The sequence below is a fragment of the Solanum dulcamara genome, chromosome 6 (assembly GCF_947179165.1).
Source record: "Solanum dulcamara chromosome 6, daSolDulc1.2, whole genome shotgun sequence".
NCBI classification, from domain to species: Eukaryota; Viridiplantae; Streptophyta; class Magnoliopsida; order Solanales; family Solanaceae; genus Solanum; species Solanum dulcamara.
The window spans coordinates 67,066,649-67,079,652 of NC_077242.1; the positions used below are offsets into that span (position 1 = coordinate 67,066,649).

Sequence of the window (13,004 nt, forward strand, 5' to 3'; positions counted from 1 at the left end):
GGCTAAAGGTAGAGGAAGGGAGGCACTTCCCGAGGTTGATGTTGGGACCCCAACTAGGGGTAGGGATAGAGGCCGAACTAGAGGCCGTGGTCGGGGTGTGGCGGCAGGCAGAGGTCGTGCCCGAGGAGCGGCGCCAGCTAGAGGTCGTGCTAGAGAGGCTTCTCTTGAGCCACAGATTGATGGTAGAGAGGAACAGGTCCCTCAAGAGTCTGCTACTGCACCATTGCTTCAGGCCACTTTGATACGAGTATTGGATGCGCTCGAAGGATTTAATCGGAGTGTGAGGGTGAATGGTACACCTGAGGGTTCTCAGACTAGAGCAGGAGCTCAGACCCCACGGCAGCATCAGATTCCAATTGTTCAGGGTCTAGTGGACCAGCCACCTACGGGCCCTAGAGCAGATGAGGATGGAATACAGGTAGGAGGAGCCCAGGTTGCACCTGTGCTCATGTTGACTGACGACGAGCAACGCCGATATGAGAGGTTCCGAAAGATGGACCCTCCACAATTTCAGGGTGGGAAGACTGAGGATGCACACGAGTTCTTGACCATGTGTCGAGAGTTGTTGGAGACAGTAGGGTTAGCTGAGACTCATGGAGTTCGTTATACTACACTACAGTTGCGTGGACCAGCCAGAGAGTGGTGGAGAGTGTATACGAGTTCCAGACCAGTTGGGTCACCCCAGATGACTTGGGATGAGTTTGCTAGTGCCTTTTATGACCGTTTCATCCCCTGGAGTGTGAAGGAAGAGAGCCGATTACGGTTTGAGAATTTGAGGCAGGAAGGACTTACAGTTGCTGAATATGAGACTCGTTTCTACCAGTTGTCCAGACATGCCATGGCTGTCCTTCCTGATGAGACAGAGCGGATTCGCAGATTTGTGCGAGGACTGAACTATACTATTCGTACAGCAGTTTTTCGACCGGCCCGTGATGGCGCTTCTTTCCAGTCCATTGTGGGTGCTGCCAAGGAGGCGGAGTTGATGGAGAGAGAGGAGTTCGGGGACCCCAAGAGGGCCCGTGCTTCTGGTCAGTTTTCGGGTACCTCATATGGAGGTAGAGGGTCCTATAGAGGAGGTGGTTCCTTTCAGCGTAGAGGACCAGTTCATGCATTTATGCCAGCTTCTGAGGATGGTCAGACACCTCGTGGTTCCTACAGTACAGGTCAGAGTTACCAGGGGTCACAACAGAGGCCGATGAGCCAGGGTAGTTATACAGGTTCTGCAGGTTCATCGCAGAGGTTTTCGCACGGGAGAGTATGTTATACTTGTGGTGATCCAGATCATCTTTCATGGCAGTGTACATCTCAGGGTCGAGGAGGAACCCAGCCTAGTTCTTCAGTTTCAGTTAGGGGACCAGCGCCGCCGGTCAGAGGTCGAGGTAGAGCCCAGACTAGTAGAGGTGGTCGCACTCTTGGTAGGGGTGCTAGTGGTGCTATAGTCCCTCAGAGAGGAGGTAGAGGTGTTGGGCAGGTCGGAGGTGGTAGGGGAGCTCAGTGTTATGCTTTTCCAGGGAGACCCGAGGCTGAGGCTTCCAATGCCGTTATCACAGGTATTGTCCCAGTCTGTCATCGACCTGCATCTGTATTATTTGATCCAGGATCTACATTTTCTTATGTGTCTGCCTATTTTGCATCTAACTTTGATTTGACATATGATCGTATGTCCGTGCCCATTCATGTTTCTACACCCGTGGGTGAACCCTTAGTGGTGGATCGAGTATATCGATCCTGTCTTATTTCCATGGCCGGGTATGATACTTGGGTAGATATGATTATTCTAGGGATGGTAGATTTTGATGTGATATTGGGTATGGATTGGCTTTCTCCCCATCATGCTATTCTCGATTGTTATGCTAAAACTGTTACCTTAGCGATACCTGGTGCCCCGCGGATTGAGTGGAAGGGTACTAGTGGCTCCTATCCCGATAAGGTTATCTCATATATTCATGCTCAGAGGTTGATTGATAGAGGGCGTATGTCTTATTTGGCCTTTATTCGGGATACTAGTATTGAGTCACCTCCTATAGATATTGTTCCAGTGGTTAAGGAGTTTTCTGATGTATTTCCTACTGATCTTCCTGGTATTCCTCCGGATAGGGATATTGATTTTGCTATTGACTTAGAGCCTGGCACTAAACCCATTTCTATTCCTCCATATCGCATGGCTCCAGTTGAATTGAAGGAGTTGAAGGATCAGTTGCAAGACTTGTTGAGTAAGGGGTTTATTCGCCCTAGTGTGTCTCCTTGGGGTGCACCGGTTCTGTTTGTAAAGAAGAAGGATGGGACAATGAGAATGTGTATCGATTACAGGCAGTTGAATAAGGTAACTATTAAAAATAAATATCCTCTTCCCCGTATTGATGATTTATTTGATCAGCTACAGGGAGCGGCATTGTTTTCCAAAATTCACACTTGGAGAACTTTGCATACAACTTTTCTTCTCTCAACTTTTGAAGTACCAACCTCAAATGGCGGACATGATCTGCCTCGGTCTTGGAATATACCAAGATGTCATCAATGAATACTATCACAAAAGAATCTAAGTATGGGCGAAACACTCCATTCATCAACTCCATAAATGCTGCGGGGGCATTCGTCAACCCAAATGACATCACCAAAAACTCGTAGTGACCATAACGGGTCCGAAAAGCTGTCTTAGGGATATCTGATGCCCTAATCTTCAACTGATGATATTCTCGATTGTTATGCTAAAACTGTTACCTTAGCGATACCTGGTGCCCCGCGGATTGAGTGGAAGGGTACTAGTGGCTCCTATCCCGATAAGGTTATCTCATATATTCATGCTCAGAGGTTGATTGATAGAGGGCGTATGTCTTATTTGGCCTTTATTCGGGATACTAGTATTGAGTCACCTCCTATAGATATTATTCCAGTGGTTAAGGAGTTTTCTGATGTATTTCCTACTGATCTTCCTGGTATTCCTCCGGATAGGGATATTGATTTTGCTATTGACTTAGAGCCTGGCACTAAACCCATTTCTATTCCTCCATATCGCATGGCTCCAGTTGAATTGAAGGAGTTGAAGGATCAGTTGCAAGACTTGTTGAGTAAGGGGTTTATTCGCCCTAGTGTGTCTCCTTGGGGTGCACCGGTTCTGTTTGTAAAGAAGAAGGATGGGACAATGAGAATGTGTATCGATTACAGGCAGTTGAATAAGGTAACTATTAAAAATAAATATCCTCTTCCCCGTATTGATGATTTATTTGATCAGCTACAGGGAGCGGCATTGTTTTCCAAAATAGACTTGAGGTCCGGTTATCATCAGTTGAAGATTAGGGCATCAGATATCCCTAAGACAGCTTTTCGGACCCGTTATGGTCACTACGAGTTTTTGGTGATGTCATTTGGGTTGACGAATGCCCCCGCAGCATTTATGGAGTTGATGAATGGAGTGTTTCGCCCATACTTAGATTCTTTTGTGATAGTATTCATTGATGACATCTTGGTATATTCCAAGACCGAGGCAGATCATGTCCGCCATTTGAGGTTGGTACTTCAAAAGTTGAGAGAAGAAAAGTTGTATGCAAAGTTCTCCAAGTGTGAATTTTGGCTTGATTCTGTTACATTCTTAGGACACGTGGTGTCCAAAGAGGGGATTAGAGTGGATCCAGCTAAGATTGAGGCAGTCAGAGGTTGGACAAGGCCTACTTCTCCTACTGAGATTCGTAGTTTTGTGGGGTTAGCCGGTTATTATAGACGGTTCGTGCAGGGCTTCTCCACTATTGCAGCTCCATTGACTAGATTGACTCAAAAGGCTGTGGATTTTCATTGGTCCGAAGAGTGTGAAGCGAGCTTTCAAAAGCTCAAGACTTTATTGACTTCGGCTCCTGTTTTGACGCTACCCGAGGAAGGTGTGGGATTTACTGTATATTGTGATGCTTCCGGTGTTGGTTTAGGTGGAGTGTTGATGCAAAAGGGGAAAGTGGTTGCCTATGCCTCGAGACAGTTGAAGGCCCATGAGAAAAACTATCCTACTCATGATTTGGAGTTAGCGGCTGTGGTTTTCGTGCTTAAGTTATGGCGTCATTACCTATACGGTGTGCATTGCGAGGTCTTCACCGATCATAGGAGTCTTCAGTATATATTTAGTCAGAGGGATCTGAACTTGAGGCAACGTAGATGGCTCGAGTTGCTGAAAGACTACGACATGACTATTTTGTATCACCCAGGAAAAGCCAATGTAGTGGCGGATGCCTTGAGTAGGAAGTCCTCTAGTATGGGGAGTCTTGCCGCAATCCGAGTTGAGGAGAGACCATTGGCTAGAGATGTTCAGAGGTTGGCTAATAACCTTGTCCGGTTGCAGATTTCAGAGGATGGTGGTGTCCTTGCCTTGGTGGAGGCTCGTTCTTCCTTGGTTGAGCAGATTCGGGAGAGACAGTTTGAGGATGAGAAGTTATGTATCATTCGAGATAAGGTATTAAGAGGTGAAGCTAAGGAGGCGGTACTTGATTCGGAAGGCGTATTGAGGATTGGCGGCAGAATTTGTGTGCCTAAGGTGGGTGACCTGACTAGATTGATTTTGGAAGAGGCTCATTGTTCAAGGTATTCCATCCATCCGGGAGCGGCCAAGATGTATCATAATCTGTACCAGCACTATTGGTGGTGTGGGATGAAGAAGGACATCGTAGAGTTCGTATCCAAGTGTTTGACTTGCCAGCAGGTAAAGTGTGAGCACCAACGGCCTGGGGGTGTGAGTCAGAGAATGCCTATTCCCACTTGGAAGTGGGAAATGATCACCATGGACTTCGTTGTGGGTTTACCTCCCACCGTTGGTGGCTACGACTCTATATGGGTGGTGGTTGACAGACTAACCAAGTCCGCCCATTTTATTCCAGTTAAGGTAAGGTACACAGCGGATAAACTAGCCCAGTTGTATATTAGCCATATCGTTCGGCTTCATGGTGTCCCAGTATCCATCATTTCGGATCGAGGTTCAGTATTTACTTCGCACTTTTGGCAGGCATTACAGCATGGTTTGGGTACTAGACTTGATATGAGTACTGCTTTTCACCCACAAACTGATGGTCAGTCCGAGCGGACAATCCAAGTGTTGGAGGACATGCTGCGAGCTTGTGTTATTGATTTTGGTGCTAGATGGGATCAACACTTACCCCTAGCGGAGTTTGCCTACAACAACAGTTATTACTCTAGTATTCAAATGGCTCCATTTGAGGCTCTGTATGGTAGGCGGTGTCGATCTCCTATTGGATAGTTTGACTTAGCTGAGATGGACTCCTTAGATACAGACTTGCTTAGAGATGCTATGGAGCAGGTTCGTAGGATTCAGGGTAGACTCTTGACAGCCCAGAGTAGGCAGAAGAGTTATGCAGACCGGAGAGTTCGACCATTGGAGTTCATGGTGGGCGATCATGTTTGGCTTCGAGTGTCGCCCATGAAGGGCGTAATGCGGTTCGGGAGGAAGGGCAAGCTCAGCCCTCGTTTCATTGGCCCATTTGAGATTTTGGCGCGAGTTGGAGAGGTGGCCTATAGATTGGCCTTGCCACCTAGCTTATCGGCTGTGCATAACGTATTTCATGTTTCCATGCTTCGGAAGTATGTTCCGGATGAGTCTCATGTGTTATCACTCGATTCAGTAGAGTTAGGTCCAGACCTGACATTTGAGGAGGAGCCTATAGCCATTCTAGATAGGCAGGTTCGTAAGCTTAGAACCAAGGAGATAGCTGCAGTGAAGGTACAATGGAAGCACCGTTCAACCAGAGAGGCGACTTGGGAAACAGAGGCTGATATGCGCGCTAGATATCCCCAGCTTTTCGAAGCTTCAGGTACTTATTTTACTTTATGTTCGAGGACGAACATGATTTTTAGTGGTGGATAATGTAATGACCCGTTCGGTCATTTTGAGAATGAGTCATCTCTCTTTCATAAAATACTCTATCCGGAAAAAAAAAATTAAATTAAATTAAATTAGAAATTTGGACTTTTCGGTAACTACAATTATTTGATTGGGGGGTGAATTTAGATAACTTATTTAATTAATGGGTTAAAGTGGTAATATATGTAATACCCTACACTATTTGTTCCATATTTATTAAAATAAATTAGAATAGGGTTTGATAGTTTTCTTGGTGAACTGGTACGCACGAATACGAATTAGGAAGAAACGCTGTTTTCAGGTAAAAACTAATTGAGCCTCGAATTTTTAAACTTGATACTGAGATTTGTGACACAATGCATACAATTGTATATTATAATTTAAATTTTTATGGTTGTTGTTCTTAGAGTAGGCAGTTTGTCGCCCATTATAACTTATTATAATAAGGTTATGGAATCTTTTGGTTAATAGTTAATGATGACAACAACCCTTAGGAATTAATTATTAGGTATTATATCTATTATCATACATGAATGTTTTGTTTTGTTATTTTTTTTGTTCTTTCTTAGCAGTATGTTGGATACTAATTGTGGTGGGGGAACGATGACTATGCACCTGATTGCTGCCATTGGTTTCGACCAGTGGCTTCAATTTTGGTTATTCTTACTTCGTTATCAAAATATAAATTAAGTTTTTATATATTGAGATAGATAATTTAATATTAGATGTGTTGTATTATATGAACACCATTAGGTTTATGATATTTGGAGAATTTGAGACCTAATCATAGACGTGTAGCTTAGAAAATATGAGAGATGACATGTTAATTGGCATTAAGATTAGGAACCCGATTATAGCGTTGGATAAATTTTTGGATTTAGGCTAGACATATGGTAATATGGGTAATGTTAGTTTCAAATTCTTATTGTGACTACTTATTTGACTAGATTACGTTGATTTGGAGGCCCAACGAAAAGGGAAGGCTCAAGTCCCGGAGTGATTGCTTGATTAATTAAGGCAAGTGAATTTCTAAACCTCAGTTTAAGCTTATAGATGCTTGTATTTCCGTGTCATATATACTAGGGAGTAATAAAAATTGGACTGGATTATTGACTGTATGATTGACCTTAAAAAAAATGGAGATGAGGGTATAAAATGGTGATCTAATGACATGTATTGGTGGAATTGATATGTTGTGATTTTGGACATGTGAAATGACTATGTTGATGTGAGATATGAAAAATTATTATGGTTGTCATGTTATTATCGTGAATTATATGAACATGAATTGATTGCCCTGGTTCTGACATATTGTGTTGATACTGAAAATGATATGAAACAAAAGGGGGTCGGGCCACACGCTCCGTGGCAGGTAATATGAACAAAGGGGTCGGGCCACACGCTCCGTGGCGGGTATTATGAAATAAAGGGGTCGGGCCACACGCTCCGTGGCAAGATATATATATTGAGGGGACGGGCCACACGCTCCGTGGCAGGTTACATGGACAGAAATGTCCCCCATGGGTTCCGGACTGTGATTCAGCGGATGTGTACCAATAGGAAAGACATGCATCATTTCATTGCATTGCATTGCACCTTTCTGACATTTGTGAATTTGTGTTTACCCCTATATTGCTCTGTGTATGTTGAACTTGACTTGGTATGATTCATTGATGAGAATTTATAGACTGTAATACTGTTGTTATTGTACAAGTGTAGAGTTGGGCTGATTTTATGCAGGTTGTAGTTAAGGAGGTTCGGTTGGGAGGACAGGAGTACTTGTTTCTATTAAGCTTTGCTTAGTTTTAGTTATCCACTTGCTGAGTACCGTGTTGTTTGGTACTCACCCCTTGCTTCCACACTTGTGTAGGTTGTGAGCCCGGACCTGCTTGATCTTCTAGCATTTTCTACTACATCCGAGGCCATCATTCCGAGTGTCGAGGTAGCTGTTACATCTATCTAGCGGACACCTCTTGCTCTTTTCTTATGTTTTAGTCCTATTCTAGAGACAAAGACATTATGACTGTATTTCTTGTCGTACTTTGATAATAAATTAGTGGCTTGTACACGTGACAACCAATCTTGGGGGATGTTGAGTTTCTTTTACGTGTTTTCGCTTAAGTTAAATTTTGATTCTTTTCTTTTTCTTCCGCATCTACTTTCGTTGGGTATTAGGCTGACTTATCTCGGTGGGTTGAGATGAGTGCCATCACACCCGAATTCGGGTCGTGACATTCCTATGCATCAAGAAAACAGATGCAAAATGTAGTATGAGTACCAAACCAACAAGTACCCAGTAGACATCATAGATCGATTGAACTTGAGAAGTAAAAAAAATATGAAAAGAGAGAAAGTAAACAACAACAAGAGGTCATAAGAATGAGGCAATAACCGAATTCTAATAATATAGCTCATGAGTCTAGAAAGAAAAGAGGTGTGAAGTAAAGAAGCTATCAACAACCTAACTCGAACACCATAAGAGCAGAAGGTACACTCATATATAATTTAAAAGTAAGTAATTCGAATAGACCCCCCATAAACCCGATGAGTACAATGAAGAAATAAACACAATATTAGCTAAGATTAAAGTATTCCAGGACTGAAACAGCCGAACCCGGACTTAAACCGCTGTGAAAGCACCTCGACGAACACAATGATACCCCAAAGTCAGGACTCAAACCCAACAAGTAGAAGCATGCCCGAACTTGAAGCGTCACTGGTGATAATGTGCTAGGGCCTCGAACCACGACTAGTAGATTCGCATCATGGACTCATGACTAAAAGAGCTAGGTTCTCGAACCATGGATAAAATAGATATGCCAGACCCTGAATCGTGGAAAAAGAGATATGCTAGGGCTACGAACCATGGATAAAAGAATCTGAGTGTCTCCAAATCACATGCTCTTCTTCAAGAAAAAATGTACCAAATAGTGAAACCACCTTCAGAGTCACCAGGGACCTACTCTAGCTCAAAAACCCAAGACACAATCTGAATCACCAACGAAGCACAAAATCACAAATAAAACACACTAGGTCCAAAACATATGGGATGTTAAGTATTCACCTAGCTAAGAATTCATAATATCAGACCCATGCTTGCAATATCAGTCGACAATGAGCTAAGCCATCTGAAGCAACATCAGAAAATTCTAAGGCAAAATTCTCAATATCGCAAGTCTAAGGCAATCACTAGCCTATACCTAGGATAAGGACAATAACAAGCTACCAATCGATAAATCCAACAATTAAGATACACAAGACACGATACAGTCCACGCAATAAAAGAAGGCATGCTCATTCTCTCGAAACTATCCAAAAATAAGGTTAAGGCGTGCATTCTATCAACTAAACATGATATAAGCTAGAAACCCAACCCGACACTATCTAATCAACATGAATTAACTAGCACAACCTCAATCTAAAAACTAATAAGACGTATCCTAACTCAAAGCTAATTACGCGTGCCCCAAAACTACTATACCATAGCTTTTCCCTTCAAAACTGCCTCCAGTTACTGCCACACTATCAAATAATTGATCACCATGTCAGTATAAACATTTTGAAACACAAATTGTAATAATTTAAGACAGGCCTAAAATCGAGTCAAAAATGTCTTTGTGGGACCCACACTGAAAATCACAAAGTTTGCTCTGTCAAAAGATTTCAAATAGCTCAAGGAACTTGTTTCCCAAAAATGGACACAATCTGTGCTCAAAAACAAGCCAAAATAGATCATGAATTCAAACATTCACCAATTTTTCATTAAAATATAAGAAGAGGTCTTAGGAATAAGAAATTACCTCCAATATGAGCCCACGATGCTTCCCCAAAGTTCCCAACACAAAACCTCGACAATTTCCAGCAAATAGAGACAAAACTAGCTCAATTGGAGCTCTAAAACTCGAAATATCGAAGTTTAAAGTTGGGAGAATGAACTAATTTTTGAGACTATTAAAAGACCAGTAAAATGACCTTCGCTAATGCAGGACCCAGTATACAAATGTGAAGAGTTAGTCTCCCATAACTTTGCAAATATGGCATTGAGCCCATGAATATAGAGGGTCATGTAACACCTCAAAGTTGGAAGGTTTGGTTGGAAAAGAAATATTGCAAAAATGTGCTTGTGCCAGATTATTTGCACTTTACAAATTATCTACAGGCCGTAGGTAGGCAATCGCAGGTGATGTTCTAAATTGGTAAATATTTCAAGTCTCGGGAGTTTTTGGATGAGCCCATAAGACGGGTTGTAGAAAAGGTTACAGACAATAGAGGGGCTTGTAGTATTGTGATTCACAGACTGTTCCCAGAGGGTTTTTCCACGAGGGGGGTCCTATGAATCGTAGGAGGAGATACGGTCTGTAAGATTCTATATTTCAAGATTCAGAGAGTGTGTTTTAAGAGTTCAACAGGAAAATTAGATCTACAACTCACATTACCCCTGAACTTTGCAAAAGAGGTCACTTATACATTCTGTTACATTTTGGGATCAAAAGTGCCCCCGCCATTTTCTCAAGAGACCATAAATATCCTTAAGAGTTAACAACAGTGATGTGGCACGCTACATGGCACTGATTCCGGCACCTAAGCTTGCCAACTAAGATATCCACAAATTTTTGACCCAAACCTATTCTTGCTAGACCCACCCACTAAAGTTAAGAGGCAAACTAATATTTTCACATCATTTTTAGCAGACCAGCGGGCCTAGGGTTTTCATGATTATATATTGGGTTCAATCAATTATGGATTTATTCATTCTTAATGATCTTATGTTGAATATTTTTTAGTTACTGCAGTAATCTTTAGGAAAATAAGTTGTTTAGTTTAAGAAAAATTTGAATTTTGAATTTTAGGTAAGTTGTTTGAGTTGTTGACATATTTTAGGTTGTTTTAACTTCAAATTATGCAGATTATGTGTTTTATATTGGCTATTTAGAGTCCCTCAATACTTAATAAAATTATTGAAAGCAATTGAGAGTTATTTCAATCCAGTGAGACTCATCTTAACGCCTTTTTGATACCTCATATTTTAAAAAAACCAACATTGATATAAATAGCTTTATTGATTTTATGGGATCTTTGAGTGTTAACTATCATACAATTTTTAACTCGTAAGGGATACCATTTGAACCTGTCAGAGCTACCTACTTTGACCCATCAAGGCTATTTTCAAGCCGTATTTTTTCAATACACAGGCTATTTTCAACCAATTTTTAACTGGAAAAAAAGGGCAAGCAACAATCTCTTCTTGAATGCCCCAAAATCTCCACTAAGAAAAACTGTCAGATTTGATCAATGAAAATGAAATCATATTTTATAGACTATATCATATGTATTGTTGTTATGGAAGAAAATGTATCACCCCCGAAAATATAGTATGTGGTGTTTCAGTTCTCGACGTAAATGATACTTCTTCAGTATTTTTGGCATAACTTTTCATAGATTAGTCCAAATTAGGTGATTCAAATTTATGAATAACCGTAATGGCATTACCTACAACTTTAATGAAACCATATCTTACAATTCTGAGGATACGTAGGTCAAATAAATTAATTTTTGCAAGACATGGTGTTGTGACGAAAAGGAGTATTTGTAGAAACAATATCATATCTCATGGTAGGTTCCTCCAAATCGGTTGGTTCTTGAACTACATGAAAGTATACTTCTAGATCTACAATACATATAGAGACACGATACCAAATTCTAAGTAGAAAGTTATCTTGTTCAAATGCAGCTCCAAAAAATGGTATTCTGTTAAAAGAAAGTTCATCTCATCAACAATGGAAATATCTAGATCTATTTGATATCACCCATGACATCAATAGTCCTTCATTTGACATCATCCATGAGATCACAATCCTCCATTGAATTTTCAAGATCATCCTTTGTAATTATTTTTATTTATTGTTAGGTCTCTCCCCCACACCTATAAATACTCTCCTTATTTGCTCATTTTATTCATCAAGCTTTCTCAAGCAATTCTTCTCTCTATACACTTCTTTACTCATTCTTAAATATAGTTTTAGTTTTTAGTAGTGTAGAAATATTATTTTAGTGATTCTTATACTCCGAGTAGTACACAAAACACTCTGACAAGGAGAAAAGACTAGGGGTTCAAGAGTGGTCATTGGATTCTTCAATTCAGAGTAAAGCTTCAAATTCCAGGTATATAAGGCTATTCATAGCATTGGATTGAGTTTGTCCATGCGCCCAATATTTAAATTCATCGTAATTGAGTTATAGTTGATCTTTACTCAAATATTGAATTCTAAATAAATTAATTCTTCTTCTATTGAATTAGATATATTTATGCATTGAAATTATTATTATTTTTATCTCTTTTATTATGGAATTATTATTCATGGCCACTTTCCCATGAACCCCTAATTGATTTGATGTTCATGAATATTTTTGCACGTATTTTGAGTAAACATGTTGTCTTTTAATATTTATTGACAAAAATAGTGATTTGATTTAATACTATATAGGTATTTTATTGAGTTTTGAACGAGCAAAAGAATTGAGTTTAAATGAATTTGACTAAATGATATTTTGAGCAAGATGTTTTGATGAGATGTAAATAATGTTTTGAAGTGTAATGATTGATGAAGAGGTAATAAAATAAGTTTGATGTTTTTTCAAAAAGACTAGATGATGATGTTAATATGAGAACATATTTTGGGAGTAGTATTGAGCGCCGAGTTGGGTAAGAGTTTAATTGACTCAAACCCCAAAACTGCATAACCAGCGTAGGATGAATGCTATACCTCTTAAGTTCCAAAAAGAGGACTTTAATGATTAGATCCAAGATTGTGATATCCTTTATCCTGGCAAGGAATTGGATAAATGTGGCAAAGACATGACTTCGTTGTATCATCACTATATCGTAAGTGATGGTTGTCGGTTACACAAACTCTCAACTGAGTAAGTATTTCTTCTTATTATTATTATTTAAACTTGCATTACATATTGATGTTGAGATGATGTTAAGTTCTGAGACGAGTCTTCCTGAGAGGAGTTTCTTGATATCTATCCTTAATTTTCTACCATTTTACATATTTATAAATTCCATGTACTGACGTCATTCGACCTACATCATTTTATGATGCAGATACAAGTGTTAGAGATCCTCAACAGGCATATCGTTGAAGAT

At 40.4% G+C, this 13,004-nt stretch overlaps 1 pseudogene; it reads left to right on the forward strand.

The window, feature by feature from the left end:
- The first annotated feature begins 521 nt into the window (after positions 1–521).
- LOC129892525 (uncharacterized) lies at positions 522–5,847 on the forward strand (annotated as a pseudogene).
- The last annotated feature ends 7,157 nt before the right edge of the window (positions 5,848–13,004 follow it).